The sequence below is a fragment of the Manis javanica genome, chromosome 14, assembly GCF_040802235.1.
Source record: "Manis javanica isolate MJ-LG chromosome 14, MJ_LKY, whole genome shotgun sequence".
NCBI lineage: Eukaryota > Metazoa > Chordata > Mammalia > Pholidota > Manidae > Manis > Manis javanica.
In genome coordinates this window covers 86,058,665-86,077,173 of record NC_133169.1, presented here as the reverse complement: position 1 = coordinate 86,077,173, position 18,509 = coordinate 86,058,665, and the positions used below count along the sequence as shown (strand labels likewise).

Below are 18,509 nucleotides of genomic sequence, written 5' to 3'. Positions count from 1 at the left end.
GAGCGGTGCGGATGGATGTCCCATTGGCCAGGGCCGTTTGGGCCCCTCAGGTGAAGTCTAGCTTTACTCTTGGCATGACCGGCCTGCAGGTCACACTTGAACTCATCCCTGTCCCTATCTACATTTCAGTGTCATCCCGATGAAATGAGTAAGAATTTGATTCTTCCCCTATTTCAAGTAGATAAGAACTTTGACCCACGTTGTTACCCTCTATGACTGTTTGCCCTCATCCTATATATATATATGGACATTAAATAACATATTTTAGATTACATTCTCTGTTTTATTCAAAGCTGAAGAAATTAGACCAACCATAGGTAGTTGAGATGGAGGGAAAGAACTCCCAAGAGTTGATCCTTTTGTCAGTAAAGCTACATCTGGTGATGAATAAACGATGAACTGGACCAAGGAGGGCCTTTGGGAGGAATGCGTCTTCTTCCGACTGTCTGGAATCAATCAGCGTGCAGCCAGGTTATCACACTCGCTAGGTTGGGAGTTATGTACCAGTTAGTCTGTCTTATGCTAGAAGACTGATCAGGCATGAGGAGTGTGGAGACAGCATCTCCAGAGTAGATGCAGAAAGATATGTAGGCACCACATCATTATATTCATCCTTAAAATGTCAAGATGTCTTCAAGCTGCAATTGTTCTATTGGAGCTATAGTTCCTTCCATATTGGAAAATCTCCTAGGACCATTTGTGCCTTTAAAGCGGGAACCAATATTCTGATTCTTGCTGCAAAGGCACGTGTGGTGGCTATTAGTGGCTGCCCTGCTTGAATTGTGATGTGCAGGAGAAAGGCTATTCTGAACGTCTTTTAGCAGTAGAGGCTTTGTTTTGAAAAGATTTCCTTTGCCTTTTGTCCATGCTTATCTTTATTTAATCAGGATCTCAGTCTGATGCCTTCTCATTCTGAAAGGCTTCAGCATCTTTTCTTAGTCAATTGAAGAGCAAAGCTGGCCTGAGAGCACTGTAGGCCTGTTTCGCTTATGACTAACGTGCCTTGATCTTCAAGCCCTGGTTGTCCTGTGGTTGTGCTGTTGACAGTCAAGGCTGTCACTTCCAGGGCACTCCACCTCCCTTGGTCTCACCCACCAGACCAGCCTCCAGGCAGCCCAGGGAAATCTCTGCCTGTGTATCCACTGAGAGGTAGAGAATCCATCGAGAGGTAGTTTGTCATTGGCAGCTGTCATTTCAGCCCTGGAGATGCCTAGGGTCTTATCCTCATAGGGCTTTAGAGGCTTGAGACTCACTGAGGCTCACTTTTTGTTTCTCAAAGCCATAAAAGAACTAAATCAAACATTATTAACCTCTCTCCCCAAACCCTTTTTGGAAATCTTTTCCATAATCCCAAGTACTTTCTTTCCATTCTCAGTATGAACAAATCCTACATGTTGCTTGCCATTGCTTCTGGAAACATATTTTTTTGGGAAAACAGTGTAGCATCTTGATGTCATATCTTAGTTAAAGCGGACCAAGTGACTTGAGAAGCAAGCATTGGGCCTGTTTAGCAGGCCATAACTCACTGGGGGGGCTGTGCCAATATGTAGTGTTATTAAGACTTTTCCATGATTATGTTAGTATAAGACTGTTAACATTTATGCAGCATCACTAAAATTTAAATAGAGATAAATATAAAATATTGCAATTTAGTGTTTTGGTGGCAAGCAGACTGCTGTATTCAAAATGTTCTAGCTGGGGTTTTGATGGCTCACTGGAGGGCAGTTACAGTGACAGCATGGTATGGCGCCAGAGCTTTTGGAAGTCAAAAGCAGGCTCCTGAACGTCATGAAAATGTCAATATATTATGCAAAGAGGAACTTGATACAAGGTAAGAATACTTCTATGCAGAGGCAGGTTTCTGTGCCCTAGTCTAATATTCATTACTTACTCTTGGTGTCCCAAGTATTGATTCTGTAGCTCCGTACCTGCCCCCAGCATACAGGTGTGCACACACTCACCCCACATGTGCATGTACACATATACACACAAACACAACAGTGACTGGATGAACTTACTCTTTGTCAAGAGGACATTTAAAGGGTAGTGAGCACATTGTAATCATGGAGTCCCAGGGTTTGGCAGTGTTATTTAGAGGTCATTCCTTCCAGTTTTCTGCTGATGGGCAAGAATACTGCTCAGTCAGTCTAGAAGTTTGAGTATCTGGGAAGATGAGGCAGACCACTGTACCTAGAGTCACAAAATCCAGTCTCTACCATTCCCTGGCTGTCTGCAAGTGATTTCACTTTTCTAAGCCTCATCTTTCTCGTTTGTTAATTAGGAACAGTAATAGGTGTCCTTTGTATTTCGTAAGGTTGAGTGCGTCTGAAAGTCCTGTGACAGTGGTTACGAAGCACCTGTCAGTCATGGGGTATCACATCATCATGCCCATCGTGCTTCCTTTTTACTATGAGTTCGCACTATATGGCAGTTCTTTTGTTTTTATCTTTATCTTCCTTTATCTTCCTCATTTTGTCTCTGTCAAGGTGCTTATGTTCTACCACGTACATCTGTTGGAGCTGGTCTTGCTGCTTCATGAGGGTGTTTATTTGCCTACCTGGGTTAATTGCTTAATAAAATCTCCAAACACATTTCTATGGATGAAGAGATCTCTTAACGTGGCATAAAACATGAAACAATTATCCTAAGATCAAAAATAAAGAGTTGACATAAATGTAATTGACATGGTCACTGAATATTACATAGCCACTGAAATAGTATTTTCCCTTCTCTGTTACTCACACTGATGGATCACACACACTCACGTTCTGCTGTTTTTTGCCCATGTATAAGGCAGGTCAAGATCTTACATAAGAAGATATGTGAAACAAGAGAGGAAGTTCCTTTGGGCAGCTTCAGCTTTTCATGGTTTCTTTTTTTCTTTAAGATCTCCTTTCTTCTTCTTCTTGTCATTTATTTTCACTGGCATTTTTATGACCTGATTTTGTCTCGCAATGGCACCTGTGTGTCTGTCTACAGTCTGACCTATCAGGAGTCTCTGGAGTCCTGGACAAGTCAATTGTGTTACTGTGTATGGGGAGTCTCAGAAAGACTTTGTAAATTTCAGAGGCCATGCAGCCTTCTGTAATCTGGTTTTGGTTTTATTTCTTAGCAAACTGGCTGCCTCCTTTTTTCCCCCCTCTTATCTCCCTAAAAGTAGCCTTTACCTTTTAACTGTCAGGAGTTAAATTATCAAGAAATGCTTACTCCAGGGAGCACAGGCTCTTGCTGTTCTCGTATCCCTACCTTAGTCACTTTTGGTGTCCTATATCCATTTTTAATCATTCACATTCTCACCTGCGTGTGTATGGTTTATTACGCAATTACATGGGCCTGTAAGTGCTCATTCTATGCAGTACTTTTGTTTGAACTGTCCACGGTTTGCAGGGTGTTATTGACTTGCACCAGTAGAAAAGGGAATGTACAGGTGCCATCAGTTAGTGTGATTATGTTCTTCGCTTGTATTTTTCATAGTGTTTTATTTCTTTAAACATATTAAAAGAATTATATTCTGTACCCTCAGAATTTTAGTATCTATAGTTTTGTGGGACTGATTATGTTGCTTCTGTTATCTGTCACAGGTGATGCCATCTTTTTTGTCTGTGCTTTGTGATACTTTATTGTGAGCTCATGATCATTGGAAATTTTTTTCCCTGGAGAGATGCTTCCAGGCCTGGATTTAAGATGTGTTCCTGCAAAGAGGATTTATATATGTTTCCATCAATACCCTGTAAATTCTGCGGATTTGGAACTACATTTTAAAAAACCTTTTTCTTATGTAAATTTTCACTTATAGACTAATGTAGAGAAAATAATATAATATTCCTTGATCTGTCATTCAGCTTTAAAAATTATGAAGTCATGGCCAATCCTGTTTTATCTGTTTTATTTACCCACCTACCCACTTGCCCATCCCCTCCAGGTAAATATAAAGCAAAACTCAGACATCCTATCATTTTACCTGTAAATTTTTCAGCGTGTTTCTCTAGAAGGATTCTTTTTTAATAACATAACCACAATACCATTCACATAAAAAATTTTTAACAATACCCTCAATATTATCAAATACCAAGTAATTGTTTAAATAGCCCCAATTATCTCAAAAAATTTTTAACAGATGGCTGACTTGGTTAGGATCTAAATACAGTGTGATTGGTTGATATTTATCTTAAATATTTACTTTATAGGTTTCATTCCTTCCGGCTTTTTTTTCTTGTAATTTATTTGTTGAAAAATACTGTAGTTCTGTAGTTTACAACAGTCTGGTCTTTGCTGATTATGACCCAGTCTGTTGTTTAACATGTTGCATATCTCCATTATTTCTTTGAAATTGGAAATTGGATCTTGATCAGATTCAGGTTTGGTTCTTTATCTGGAGGTAGCTCTGAAGAGAGTTAGGATGGACTTTCAGAGTAGTCTCCTTTGAGGCAAGGGTAGAAACCCTTTGACCCTTGCAAAATGTCATTGGAAGCAGGCTGCTCTCAGGAAGAGATCATAACCTTAGGCAAAACAGCTTCCTTCGGGATTTCTTCTTGGAGGAACTGAGTCTTGAGCCTTGAGAAGCCAACACTCCCAGACCTGGGGGAATAAATGCCTTGGTCTTGAAGGGATATTTGCATGTGTATCCCTTCATTCACTATAGGGAACATAATGTGGCCTGGTTGCCTTTTTTTGATTTGATTCGATTTTCTTTTTTGTGATGTTAGCAGCCATTGATGATCATTACCAATATCCATAAATTCATTAAAGGTTACAAAATGGTAATATTCTAATTGAATCATTCTTCCTTTTTTAGCTGGAATTTCTCTATACAGATAAACTTTTCCTCATCAACTATTTGAGTACATTGAGGTTCAGTTCATATTAGAAAGGTAGGAGAAATGCTTTGTTGTTTCTACTTATGGGGTATTTTGATTATGAATTTGTTTCCTATGTATAGTGTTCTCCAAAGATGACACAGATTTCATCTTCTTTTAAGTATCATTTAAAAATTTTTGATTTAAAATTTATTTGATTTGCTTCAATTCATTGTAGTTATTATCCGTCTTGAAACTCAAAGTGTCCCAGCTATGGCCAGTGGGAACCTTTTCAGGTCGACTCCTGAGTCCTTTACACCAGACCCTACTAATCTTTGAGAGCTTCCTTAATTTCTATTATGATAAAACGTTCCATATCATTTTGTGCATGTCTTACTCCAGACCTGAAATCAGCCATTTTTCCAAGATACCACAGTTCCTTTTAGTGGAAAATACAATTTTAGAGGGAAATGGTATTTAGAAAATATAAATCTGGGAGTCAGAGTTGATCATTGTTACTGGGTTTATCTTTTTTTTACACCTTTCCATGAACAAAGCTGAAAAATACATTTTTTAAGAAAAAAAATTCATCATGAATTCATACTAATACTTCCAATTCAAAATCAGAACTAAGGGGGACTTTACTCAATGTCCAGTTGTGTATCAGTATCTCCCTTCTATCATGCTAAAAATCCTGATTCTCAGAGAAACCAGTCTAATTATTCATCTGCTTTATCCCACAATACAGCCTCACAATAACACTACCACTTCCATCAACAATAAGACGTCTGTTTTGCAGGTTTTTTGTCTTTAGGAGTGTAATTCTGGGGGGAAAATCTCAGGGCAAAATACCTTTGAAACTGAAATCAGTCAAAGGGAGAAAAAGTGGGAGAGATCCATTTATTGCTTACAAGCAATTGTCCACTTCTGGTCACCCGTGTCTCTCGTGACCCGGCTGCAGAAAGAGGGACTCCACTCAACCTATTCTGTCCAGATACGCCCACTCCTCCTTTGTGATTACCTGTTGATGTGGAGACAGACTTCTTTTCCCCACCCCTTAGAAACACCTATTGATATGGAGATGAACTAAGGCCAGGTGAGAGATTCTGGAAATACTGCAATTTTACCCACAAAGACACATGCAAATAGAGATGTATAGTCAAATTATTGGATTGTAAAAGCCTCTTGATTTTTATGTATTTTTACATTTTAATTGAGTTTTAAATTATATAAAATATTTGCATGATTAATCACAATATAGGTAGGTCACAGGCAAGGCAGTACAGCACAGAGAGACAAGAAATGATTCTGTGGCATCTTACCTGCTGATAGACAGACTGCAGTGGGAGGGGGTGAGGACTCGATAATATGGGTGAATGTTGAAACCACAATGTTGTTCATGTGAAACCTTCATAAGATCAATGATACCTTAAAAAAAAATTATTGCATGATTAAAAGTCCCTCCCCCTATAGTGTAACATTTTACTCTTCATTTTTAAAAATATAAGCACATGCACGTGACTAACAGAGTTATTCATACTTTTCTCTTTTTTTTTTCATTTAATAATATATCCTAGAATACATCACAACAGAAATATTCTATACTATAAACAAATATTCTACAATCTTTTCTACAACTGTATAATATTCCATGGAATAAATTATACAATTCATCCAATCAGTTTCCTACTGATGGATGTTTGGGCTGGTTCCTGTGTTTTGCTATCACAAATAATGCTACTGTGAATAACCTTGAGCACACATATGTCTTTTCAAACTTTCACCAATGTATTTTATAGGTGGAATTCTATAAGTAGGAATATTGTTTCAAAGGGTAAATATATATGCTATTTTGCTAGATATTGCCAAATTTCTTTGATAAAAGGGTTGTACCATTTTATAGTTCCACCAGCGATGTATGGGAGCCTATTTCCCCACAGCTTCACAAATATGCTACCAACTTTTGGACTTCTGCCAATCTGGTAAGTGAGAAGCAATACCTTGATGTAGTTTTAATTGGTCTTTCTTTTCTGATGAGTGGCCTTGAGCGTTTTTTTCGTGTGGTTAAGCTATTTATATTTCTTTTATTCAGGAAACTGTATGTGTCTGGCCCATTTTTCTATGGTTATTAGTGTGTTTAGTCTTTATTTTTAGATGTCCTTTATATGTATTAGGGATATTAATGCTGCTTCTGTGATACAAGTTTCAAATGTTTTTTCCAATTTATTATTTTTCAAGAGCATTTTAGACTAAATTCTCAGCTTGGAGATTTTCAAGCCAGAAAAGGAATATGCTTTCCAGTCCAAATAGCACTCTAGGGCTGGCTTAGGTGAAGAATTTTCTAGGAAATTTTTCTCCCTTCTATTAAAGAAAAATTGCCTTAATATTCCTTGTGAATGGAAGATTCTCATTTCTCTAATTTTCCTTCTCATGGCTGTAGGCTTTGTCTCCTGTCCCCTAACTTAGAACACCTGTTGAAACCAAAACCTCTCGGTCATTAGGGAATAATAGCGTATGTCTCCAGGACAGCTATAAGTTTCAGAGTTCTACATCTCTTCAGATTTGTGCTTTCCATTGTATTTGTCTTTAGGATTTCTCTTACTTTGTTGCAGAGTCACCACATAAAGAATATGAAATTGTTTTGTTTTTTCCCCTGTAGTTATGCAAAGCAGTGGGCCTAAATTTGTCAGCTGAATTGAGCATTTAAAGGAATGTGTATTTAATCCATCATCCTCAGGTATTCTAAACCAAAAATGCTTCTTGGGAAATGTAAACCACCGTTTACTAGATACAGAAGCCTCCCAGTTCTGTTTTGTTTTATTACTTATTGTTTAAATTCTTATTACAAATAATACATACTCATTGGAAGAAAAATCAAACAAACAAAAAAAGAAAAGATAAAGCTTCCCTATTCTAAAGTGGCTTCATTCCTCCCACCAATTTTTGGCTATTTCAGCTTTTGTTAGACCATTTAGTTTGTACCACATGAAACTTACCCTCTCTAAGTTGCTGCGTGTACCACAGACTTGGGTACCATTTTCAGTCTCCAGAAGCTTTCAGTTTTATTGGTGAAACATGGAAAGAACAGGCATACAGAATTAGAATTAGATTAAAGAGTTGAGTACAGAATTAGATGTATTAAAGAGTCAGTTTAGGATCCAGACAAGTGCTAATAAAGTTGAAAGGAAAGAACTTGTGGGCTGGAGTTATTCAGGGAAGAAATTGAGGAGGTAGTTGATCACAAAGAAAAATCAGAAGGCAGCCACATAAATGAAGTGGAGGAGACAGGGGCATATCACGGAGATAGATGCAAAAGAAATGATGAAGGGACATGTTCATTAAGTAAAGTGGTGCCTCCCTGCCTGGAATGAAGGTTTGGTTTCTGTAATACTCAGGCTGGCTGGTCAGCTTAGAGCTCATTTTCCATTTGTCATTAATTGCCATTTGAAAAAAGAAATCAGACTCTGAATGTATCCTGAAGAGCTATGGCTAGCCAATTGCCCAGGCCAATCTTGGTTAATTAATATGCTAATTAATTTATAAGATACAGAATAGTTTGAGCACCTCCAGTGTCACTGGAGGAGTGTGAAAAATTAGCTCCTGAAGTCAAGAGGTCAGAACTAGCTGTAGGGGTCACATTTGAACTTTTATTCAAATGCTGGCATCTCCAGCGTATGACCTCATCCCAATCTCTAGCCTTCTGTTCTCTGGGCCTCCTGCCAAGGGGGCTACACACTTATTTCCATAGCCTTCAATTTAAAAGCATCAAGGAGTGGTATCTGAATCATTCACTATTACATCACTAAAATAGAGACAACATTCTCCACTCAGCTCCCATATACTATATGGAAAAACATTTCATTTTTTAGATATCAATATATTTTTTTGTTTATTTATTTATTCAGTAATTATTTCCAAGCAGTCAATGGTAGGTCCTTGCTATTATATACTAGGGAGACAGCAAGATTAAGGTAGAAATTGAATCCTATTTTCCTAATACTACCTAATAGCGGTTCTCAGTGGTAAACAGGTAATCAAATGCATGATTGTAAGTCAAGATGAATGCTATGAAAAAGCAATGGAAATTTTAAAAGAATTAAAAAAATCTGGGAGAGATTTTGGAAATTTTATTAACATGACTATGTTCAGTTGTAAGTAACAGAATAAGGAGTAACACTGGTTTTTAAAAATCAGAAGTAATTTACTGTCACATAAAAGTCAGGAGTGGATTGCTCCAAAATCAGTACTGGCTAAACTATATCATAAAGGATCTAGACTCCTGCCTTTCCCTTCTGCTACTCTCCTCAGCATGTTGGCTTTTTGTCCTTGTGCTGCTTACCTCAACTGGTCTATGCTGGCTGCTGTAGTTCCAAGACAGCTGCAATCAAGGCAGGAAGAGAGGGCAGGGTCTCCTTACTATCTTTCTTTCTGTAAGAGAGCAGCAGCCTTCCCAAAAAATCTCTCTTTATGTCTCACTGGTCAGAACTAGGTCACCTGCCCATCTCTAAAGCAATCTACACCCACAGAGGATGGGATCACTGTGCTTGGTTTAGACTATGCATGGCTCATTTCCTGGCATGAGGACAGGGAATCCCTCCCTGAACATGGTGTTGGTGCCTTCACAATATCCAGTTTCCTTAAAATAGATGAAGAAAAGAGAAAAAATTGTTTAGTAGGTAACAATAGTGGAAATAAAAATCCAGAGGATTCATTCACCAACTAAATAACTAAATAGGGAGAAAGAAGACTCAAGTATCATTCAGAAGTTTCAGGTTTGGGTTTAACTACAACAATCATACTGCCAAGAATAGATAAAAATAGATTGTGGGAGGAAAACCTAGTTTGTGAGTAAGACAAAGATGAATTTTACTTTCTTCTTGGGTTTGAGGTGCAATTAGACAGTCTATTAGATATGGAGGATGGGACCTGAAGGAAAAGGTTGGACTTCAACATAGACACAGGAATAGTCTACAGTGAAGGAGGATCTGAAACGATGGGAATAAATAGGTGGAGAAAATGAAGAAAGAAAAGGGACAAGGCTAGAAAAGTCCTGGCAAATAGTTATAATTAGGAGATAGTAAGAAGATGATATTGCCATAAAGGGAAAAAGAGAGGGAGTAATTAATTACAGGCATACAATGGAAGGTTTGAGAAAGATCCAAACAGAACTTCTAGAAGTGGAAAATATAATAACCACAGTGAGGAATTCAGTAGGTAAGGTCAGGGATTGACCAGACACGGCTGAAGAGTAATTAAATGAACTGGACTACAGAATTGAAGAAATTACCCAAGGTGCAGCCTGGAGAGACAGAAATGGAAAAATGAAAAATGAAAAAGAGGTTAAGAGATACAGAAAATAGAATTAAGTGCCAGAAAGATAAAGAAAATGTGGGAGAGGCTATACATAAAAAGGTTTGGTTGATACTTTTCCAAAACTGTGCTATTATATACGATGAAATGTAAGAATTCTGATTCAGGAAGCCCACTGAATCCCAAGCAGAATGATTAAGAAAAAAATGTATTTCTAGATGTAAAATAAGGTCATAAAAACAGAGAAAAGTCAGATTTAGTTAGAAAGTACCAGGAGCGGTATTTGGCAAAAAGACTGGAAACAATTTTGCCCTTGGTATTCATAGGCTAGTCGCTTGGCCTGAGAGCTAGTTAAGCTCTGGTGTCATTTTCATCAGCTCTAGACAGTAGTTGCCATGATGATTCTGTTAGGGGATTGAGTTTGTGCTCCTTGGTTCTTGTCCCCAGTGCAACAAGGAATTGAAGGGCAGAGATACAGTGATGAATTGGAGCAAAAGTTTTATTTGAATACTCTCGAAGTGAGGAATGGACCAGAGTCAAGGTAGACAAAGGCAGGGTTACTTCAATAAAGCAGACAGGAAGGGAAGCTCACTGATGGGAATTTTGAAGCTCAAATCAGAGCTCTCAGAAGCCCGTCCCTACTTATCTGATGTAGGACAGAGAGAGTGAATACTTGTGCTTAAAGTCTGGAAAATAGAACGAAAGAGCAAAGTGACAAAGACACCACTGGAAGATCAGAGACAAAATGTAATAATTTGGGTGGTAAGAAGTGTTTTGAAAATATACACTCCAAGAAAGGGGAGTGTGGGGCAACCTCAGGAGGCACGCTTAAAAGGTGGGATTCTGTCTTTTAAGGATTTTCAAGAATGGGATAAAGGTAAAGAGTCAGAGGATATGTACATTTCATGCTGTAACTCCGGGGAGAGGAAATTCTGGGGCAAAATACCTCTAAAACCGAAATCAGTCAAAGGGAGAAATAAAGTTTAAAATCCATTTATTGCTTACAAAGTACAGTCCAAGGCCATCTCTTTCCTGCTCAGGCAGAAGCAAGTAAGACCTCCCCCTAACCTCTCAGATATGCCCTCAGTCACCCAGGTAATTACTCATTGATATGGAGATGAACTACTGCTCTCCACCCCTGAGTAATGCCTGTTGATATGCAGATGCACTAAAGCCAGGCAAGATACTCTGGAAATATCACAATTTTACCCACAGACTACCCCTCTGGAAATCTTGCCTTACAATCTACTCGTTCCCCCTCTTCTGCAGTGCTCCCTTGGCGAGAAAACTGAAGCGTTGTGACCAGACTAATGACATACAATAGCAACAGAAATAAAATGATAATGCTCAAGCCAGAGGATTCACTTCGGTTCAAAGTCCTATACAGGTTAAGTCTGTAGCTCACCCACTCCATAGGCAGGCAGTAACTGAACAGGTAGAGAGTTCAGAGCAATCATGACGAGGAAGCTGCTGCCAGGGGGCGCATCCAGGCCACAAGGACTATAGGAGAAAATAACCTTAAGGGCAATAAGATACATGTTTTAATGACAACAGTATAGGCAAATCTTGTCCATCAGGTGAGATACATGCAAGACAGTGGTCCTGTGATAAAATAGTGGCAGGAATGGGATCTTGTCCTGGTCTAGTACACCAGACTTTTCACCCCCTCCCTGTGAGAGTTACATATGGGTCAATATGTAAGGCTATGGGAGGTTCATGCACTGCCCATAAAAATAAAACAAAACTTCCCCATAAGATGCTCTTACCTCCTGGACGTTTTTGGGTACACAAGTGTGATCTTTGGGGGCCATTCTGCTGTTACTCCAGGAATACAAATGAGGCCAGCTTTCCAGGCCTTTCCCCCAAGGTGCCAGAAGGGCCACCCATTGCTGGTCCGTGTGTTGAAATGTCCAGGGCCATGTCCATTCAATAGTGTCTCCAGGGTTTTTAATGCAGTAGGGACTGGCAGCAGGATATTGCTCTGCTGGCCATATCCTGGCTGCAATAACTATTCTTTGGTTTGCACATACAGTTGTATAGGAGAGACAGCAAAGTGTGTGAACATATCCACAGAGCTCAGAGCTCCTTTACGTGGCTTCTCATTCAAATGCATAGCACTGTCCATAGGTGAACTGACCAGCCCCATAGACTATTGGTGTCCAAATTCAGGCCATATTTCAATAAACTGTTGTACCTCTCTATCATGCCTGCCCAGGTAGGATTATATGGTACATGAAACTTTGACTTTATTCCTAATTGCTGCACCCATCCTTGTAACACATGTCCAATAACGTGGGTGCCTTGTCAATAGAGAAGAAAGCATTAGCAAGGTGTACTACATACTGATACGTTCCCAGCTCGTGGCTGAGGGTGTCCAGAATGTCTGCTATAGAGGGGATGGCAGCATGCAAAGGGAGTGTGACTTTATTCAATTCCCTGTAGTCCACGGTCATACGCCAGGAACTGTCTGGCTTTTTTACTGGCCACACTGGGGAATTAAGAGGGCTATGAGTGGGCTTTATGATGCCCACCTTCTCCAACTCTTACAGAGTTTCTCTAATTTCCTTGTGTCCCCCAGGCAGTTTATACTGCTTAGTATTTGTTACCCACCAAGGTACAGGCAGAGCTACAGGTGGGTGCTTAGCATGTTCCCTCAGAACTGCCTGTAATCATATGTACCCTCAGTCTGGACTCACCTGCATTGGTCCATAACCACAGGCCCTGCAGGATATCCACCCCAAAAATATATTCAGGGACAGGAGAAGTGTACACGGTATACTCCTCTAGGGGTAAACGCCCTATCTCCAATGGGATTTGGGCTTTCTTCACTCTAATTACTTTAAGCCTATGGCCAGCTATCACCGCAGGGGTCCCAGGACACCATTAAGGTTGCCTTGAATCAGAGAACACTCAGCTCCTGTTTCCACCAGCGCCAGGACACATTGTACATTCACAGGGGACCAATGATTTGCTCATTCTACATGTGGCCTCTGGTCCCCATCATGTCCCCCAAGGTGGGAACCTTGCCCTACCACCCATGAGTCTAACTGCTATGCCCAATCATCCTCCTGTTGGGGTGAGGGCTTACGCAAATCCTGAGTAGTGTCTCCCAGGACGTTTTGCAGGGACACAGGCCGAGCATGAGGCCTTGACTCTGGTTTCCATGTCCTGGACCTCAGCGGCTGGAACTGCTGCTCTGGCTTTAATTGGTGCCACAATTCTACCAAGATTCTATTGGGCTGCCCATCGAGTTTTTCTGTGACTACCCCAGCCTTTATCAAATCAGCCCACAACTGGGTCCTCAAGATCTTCACAGGACCTTTTGCACCTCTCCTTTCAGTCATAGCCTGTACTTCCTTCTGTGCTCTTATTGTTTCAACCTCCCCCAGATCTGCTAAAGTACAGGTAGTCTCACTTATGGGTTGCCCTATGTAGGGGACAAGAGTAGTCACTGGGGACCCAAAGAGAGATGTGGGAGCTGTATGCAGCACCATATTTCTTACTCCTACAGTGAACACCTCATCGGGGCCCTAGGGTCCATATTATAGACAATATTTTTCATACCCAATTCCCGCAGTACCTGTTGAAGCTCTGCATACGTTTTCCAACTACTGGGTAAATATGGCAAATCTTCCTGATTAGGCCAAACTATCCTGATGGCAGCTGTCAGCCATTCCAGGAGTTTCTGATTCTCTGAGGCGCGATGGGCATTTTACAACCACTGCCGGAGGGAAGGGTGTGTTGTCAGGGAAGCCATTGTGCTCATCCCACTACTTGACGTAACGATGTTTTCCACTGCCATATACCAGGGATGTAAAAGCCATGTAGGCAGAGATTCTGATGGCTTCTGCCTGTACTGGACACTCATGTCCACCAGCTCATCCTGGGTATAGGGACGTAGCATGGAGTACTCCATAACCTGGGGAGGCGGCGGCTTCTTCCCAGGTTGGAGCCCACAGTTTCATTTTTATTTTCTTAATTACAGCCGGGCAGGCCTTTAAAACAGGAAAGGATGGAACCTCTGGCCCTGAAGGCAGCACTCTTTCCTCCTCCTCCCCTATGGCTTCCTGCAATATGGCTTTTCCTGCTGCCTTCCCCATCACGGCTGCTAAGGAACCTTCTAGGAGCGTGACCTGCCTTTTCAGTAATTGTCTCTCTTCTTTAATGGCATCCCATAGGTTATTGCCCAGCTCCTCCAAGCGATGCTAAAGTGTGTCTCTCTCCTGCCTAAGTCCCTCTCTCCTCTCTAACCGTCTCGGTAATCATCTCTTTATCCTGTATAACATTTTCCACTATCTCAATGAAAAGAGACCCTCCAGTGCCAGTGGCTACACCACCCCCTAGGGTCTCCAAGCAGTCTTCCAACTCACAGAGGACTAATTCTGTAGCTTCCAATGTTTCCACCCTTCCCCAATTCTGGGGAAGGTTCCACCCCTCTAGGAGGTACTTTACCCTAGACCAGTTCCCCACTGGGGACTCCCAAATTGGAAGCCCCACAGCTGGAGGGATAATAACAAGTGAAGCTGCACCCTCTGCTGCTGTATCCACTGGGGCCTTGCCATCATCCACAGCGGGGGTTCCGGGCATCTCCCCACCATCTCTAGGGGCAGCCCTCCCATAGGGTGTACCCATTTTGACAGATTTCAGGTTTAGAGATCCTGCCGACTACTGCCATATGTAACTCCAGGGAGAGGAAATCCTGGGGCAAAATACGTCTAAAACTGAAATAAGTCAAAGGGAGAAATAATATTTAAAACCCGTTTATTGCTTACAAACTGCAGTCTGGGGCTGTCTCTTTCCTGCTTGGGCAGAAGCAAGCAAGGGCCTCTCCCTAACCCCTCAGGTTCAGATGAGCCCTTAGTCACCCAGGTAATTAGCCATTGATATGGAGATGAACTACTATTCTCCACCCCTGAGGAACACCTGTTGATATGCAGATGCACTAAAGCCAGGTGAGATATTCTGGAAATATTACAGTTTTACCCACACAGTACCTGTTGTCTCATGATGTTTATCTCCAGTGAGAGATGATATGTTATCATCTATAGTTATTATCTATAGTCAGTTCTCCACATAATTCTATATGGTAAACTTCCCGTTGCTCTCCAAGATAGTGGCTACCCCTAACCACTGGGAACATACCCGTCAAGACTGCTTGCCTTCCCTTAAAATAGGTTGTTGGCTGATAACCAAAGAACATGTTAGGAATCTAACTTCCCAACTCTCTCCCTTTAAAATGGAACCTTAGCCCCAAGTCCCTCCTGTTCTTACTATGCTTTCATATCTTGGCATTTTTAGGACAATTAATCATGATGCTTGTCCCGTGTTTTTGCCTTATCTCACCTGCATTAGCTAGAGCAAGTCTCAAGGTCAGCCCAGATTCAGAGCATGTGGAATGAACTCACATTGCAAAACGCATCAACTCTGTGAGTCCTTTCTAGCTCTCTGGCTTTATCTGATTAACTCCCTGAGTTCTTGGTGGGCCCCACCCTCTTTTCATCCCTGCTCATATCTGTTTTTCTGCCTAACAATTCCACTGCCTATGACATTTCTTTTTTGGTTCTATGTGGGTCCCATTAGACATCTGGATTTAAAGTTGGAGGTATTTCAGTTCTGCCAGTTCCTCAGTAAGTGCCTGTTCATGGGCTAGGGTTATTGGAAAGAGGGTAATTCACCTCTTTGAGGAAGGGGAAGAGTAGAACTGGAGTCTTGTAGACAAGCAGCCAGCATGGGGTTTTCTAACTATTTTGTTCCTACTTTCTTATGATACGCCTATCAGCCTCATTTCCTCTTTCTGTTTTCCTTTCTTTAAAGTGTTACTGGTTTTGTGGAGAATATACGTGTCATAAAAGATTTAAGTGATGTAGGAGAGATTGACTTCTGCCATGACTGTAATTCAGTAAGCAAGGCAAGAGTCCATGTTAATGTGAGCCATGACCACTGTCTCCCCCCTACTCCTGCTCAGTGAGGCAGAGACCTTTCCAAACTGCTGCAGCCTGGAACACAGGGCTCCCTCTATCTCCAGCTTCCGGTTGGGGGGCTAGGTGTTCAGCAGTCCCAGTCCTCCACCCCCATCCCTGTTCTGTTTCTCTTCCTCCCGTTGGCGAGCTGGGATGGGAGTAGGGCTTGGGTCCCGCCAGGTCACGGCTTTGGTACGTTACCCTGTTCTGTGAGGTCTGTTCTTTTCTCCAGGTGTATGCAGTCTGGCACAGCCTTCTTTCCTGTTGCTCTTTCAGGATTAGCTGTATTAATTATATTTTTGTATTATATGTGGTTTTAGGAGGAGGCCTCTGTCCCACCTCTCACACTGCCATCTTTAATCTCTATATTACATTTATTTATTTTTGATATGATTAATCTGCAATTACATGAGGAACATTACATTGACTAGACTCTCCCCAATCACCAAGTCTCCCCCGCATACCCCATTAAGACACTGTCCATCAGGGTAGTAAGATGCTATAGAATCACTACTTGTCTTATCTGTGTTGTACAACCCTCCCCGTGCCCTACCCTACATAATGTCTGCTAATACTAATGCCCCCATTTTTACCCCCTTATCCCCCTCTTCCCACCCCTCCTCCCCAGTCCCTTTCCCTTTGGTAACTGTTAGTTCATTCTTGGTTTCTGTGAGTCTGCTGCTGTTTTGTTCCTTCAATTTTTTCCTTTGTTCTTATACTCCACAGATGAGTGAAAACATTTGGTGCTTGTCTTTTTCTGCCTGGCTTATTTCACTGAGCATAATACCCTCTAGCTCCATCCATGTTGTTGCAAATGGTAGGATTTGTTTTCTTCGTGTGGCTGAATAATATTCCGTTGTGTATATGTACCACACCTTGTTTATCCATTCATCTATTGATGGACACTTAGGTTGCTTCCATTTCTTGGCTATTGTAAATAGTGCTGCAATAAACATAGGGGTGCATCTGTCTTTTTCAAACTGGGCTGCTGCATTCTTATGGTAAATTCCTAGGAGTGGAATTCTTGGTTCAAATGGTGTTTCTATTTTGAGCTTTTTGAGGAACCTCCACACTGCTTTCCACAATGGTTGAACTAATTTACATTCCCACCAGCAGTGAAGGTGGGTTCCCCTTTCTCCACAGCCTCACCAACATTTGTTGTTGTTTGTCTTTTGGATGGTGGCGATCCTTACTGGTGTGAGGTGATATCTCATTGTGGTTTTAATTTGCATTTCTCTAATGAATAGTGATGTGGAGCATCTTTTTATGTGTCTGTTGGCCATCTGAAGTTCTTCTTTGGAGAAGTGTCTGTTCAGATCCTGTGCCCATTTTTTAAATCAGATTACTTGCTTTTTATTTGTTGAAGTACATGAGGTCTTTATATATTTTGGATGTCAACCCTTTATGAGCTCTGTCATTTATGAATATATTCTCCCATACTGTAGGATGCCTTTTTGTTCTGTCATTTTCTATACAGAAGCTTTTCAGCTTGATATAGTCCCACTTGTTCATGTTTGCTTTTGTTTCCCTTGCCTGGGGAGATATGTTCATGAAGAAGTTGCTCATGTTCATGTCCAAGAGATTTTTGCCTATGTTTTTTTCTAAGAGTTTTATGGTTTCATGACTTACATTCAGATCTTTGATCCATTTTGAATTTACTTTTATGTAGGGTTAGACAGTGATCCAGTTTCATTCTCTTGCATGTAGCTGTCCAGTTTTGCCAACACCAGCTGTTGAAGAGGCTGTCATTTCCCCATTGTATGTCCATGGCTCCTTTATCGTATATTAACTGACCATATACATTAGGGTTAATATCTGGACTCTCTAGTCTGTTCCACTGGTCTGTGGCTCTGTTCTTGTGCCAGTACCAAATTGTCTTGATTACTGTGGTTTTGTAGTAGAGCTTGAAGTTGGGAAGCGAGATCCCCCCTGTTTTATTCTTCCTTCTCAGGATTGCTTTGGCTTACTCTTTTTTTTTTTGTGGCTCCATATGAATTTTTGAAACTGTTTGTTCCAGTTCATTGAAGAGTGTTGGACAAAAACTTTTAAACAACAATTACTAGTTTCCTATGTGTGTCTGTCTCAACCATGCTGTTCAGGAAAATTTGGATGGTGGATAAATCATAGAAGAGAAACAGTATGCTTTTTATCAAGACAAGCAAAGAAATACTTTAGCTTCCACAGGGCAAAACCCTTGCTCATAGACTTCACAAGTGAAATATATTAAGCAGTTACATTAACATATTCTACAAAGCAGAATTCCTATAATATTGCCATTTAGAATTCTGAAATACTTCTTTTAATGGAGTCTTCTGATGTCTCAGTGAACCCTTAAAGTACTGTCCACTGTGTTCAAATTTGCTAAAGCCAGCCCTGTCACAACTGCCAATACCATCATAGCCACTTCGTCCACGATCATCAAACCTTCCCCTTGATCCACTTT

At 40.9% G+C, this 18,509-nt stretch overlaps 1 protein-coding gene and 1 long non-coding RNA gene across 5 annotated transcripts in view; both read left to right on the top strand.

The window, feature by feature from the left end:
• The window catches only part of SIL1 (SIL1 nucleotide exchange factor), a 222,467-nt gene that overhangs the window by 157,706 nt on the left and 46,252 nt on the right, over positions 1 to 18,509 (top strand). The gene's annotated exons all lie outside the window — the stretch shown is intronic.
• LOC140846190 (uncharacterized) lies at positions 5 to 16,744 on the top strand. The gene is made up of 3 exons (XR_012125110.1): positions 5 to 1,831; positions 4,796 to 4,871; positions 6,700 to 16,744. It is a non-coding gene; the product is annotated as an uncharacterized lncRNA (long non-coding RNA).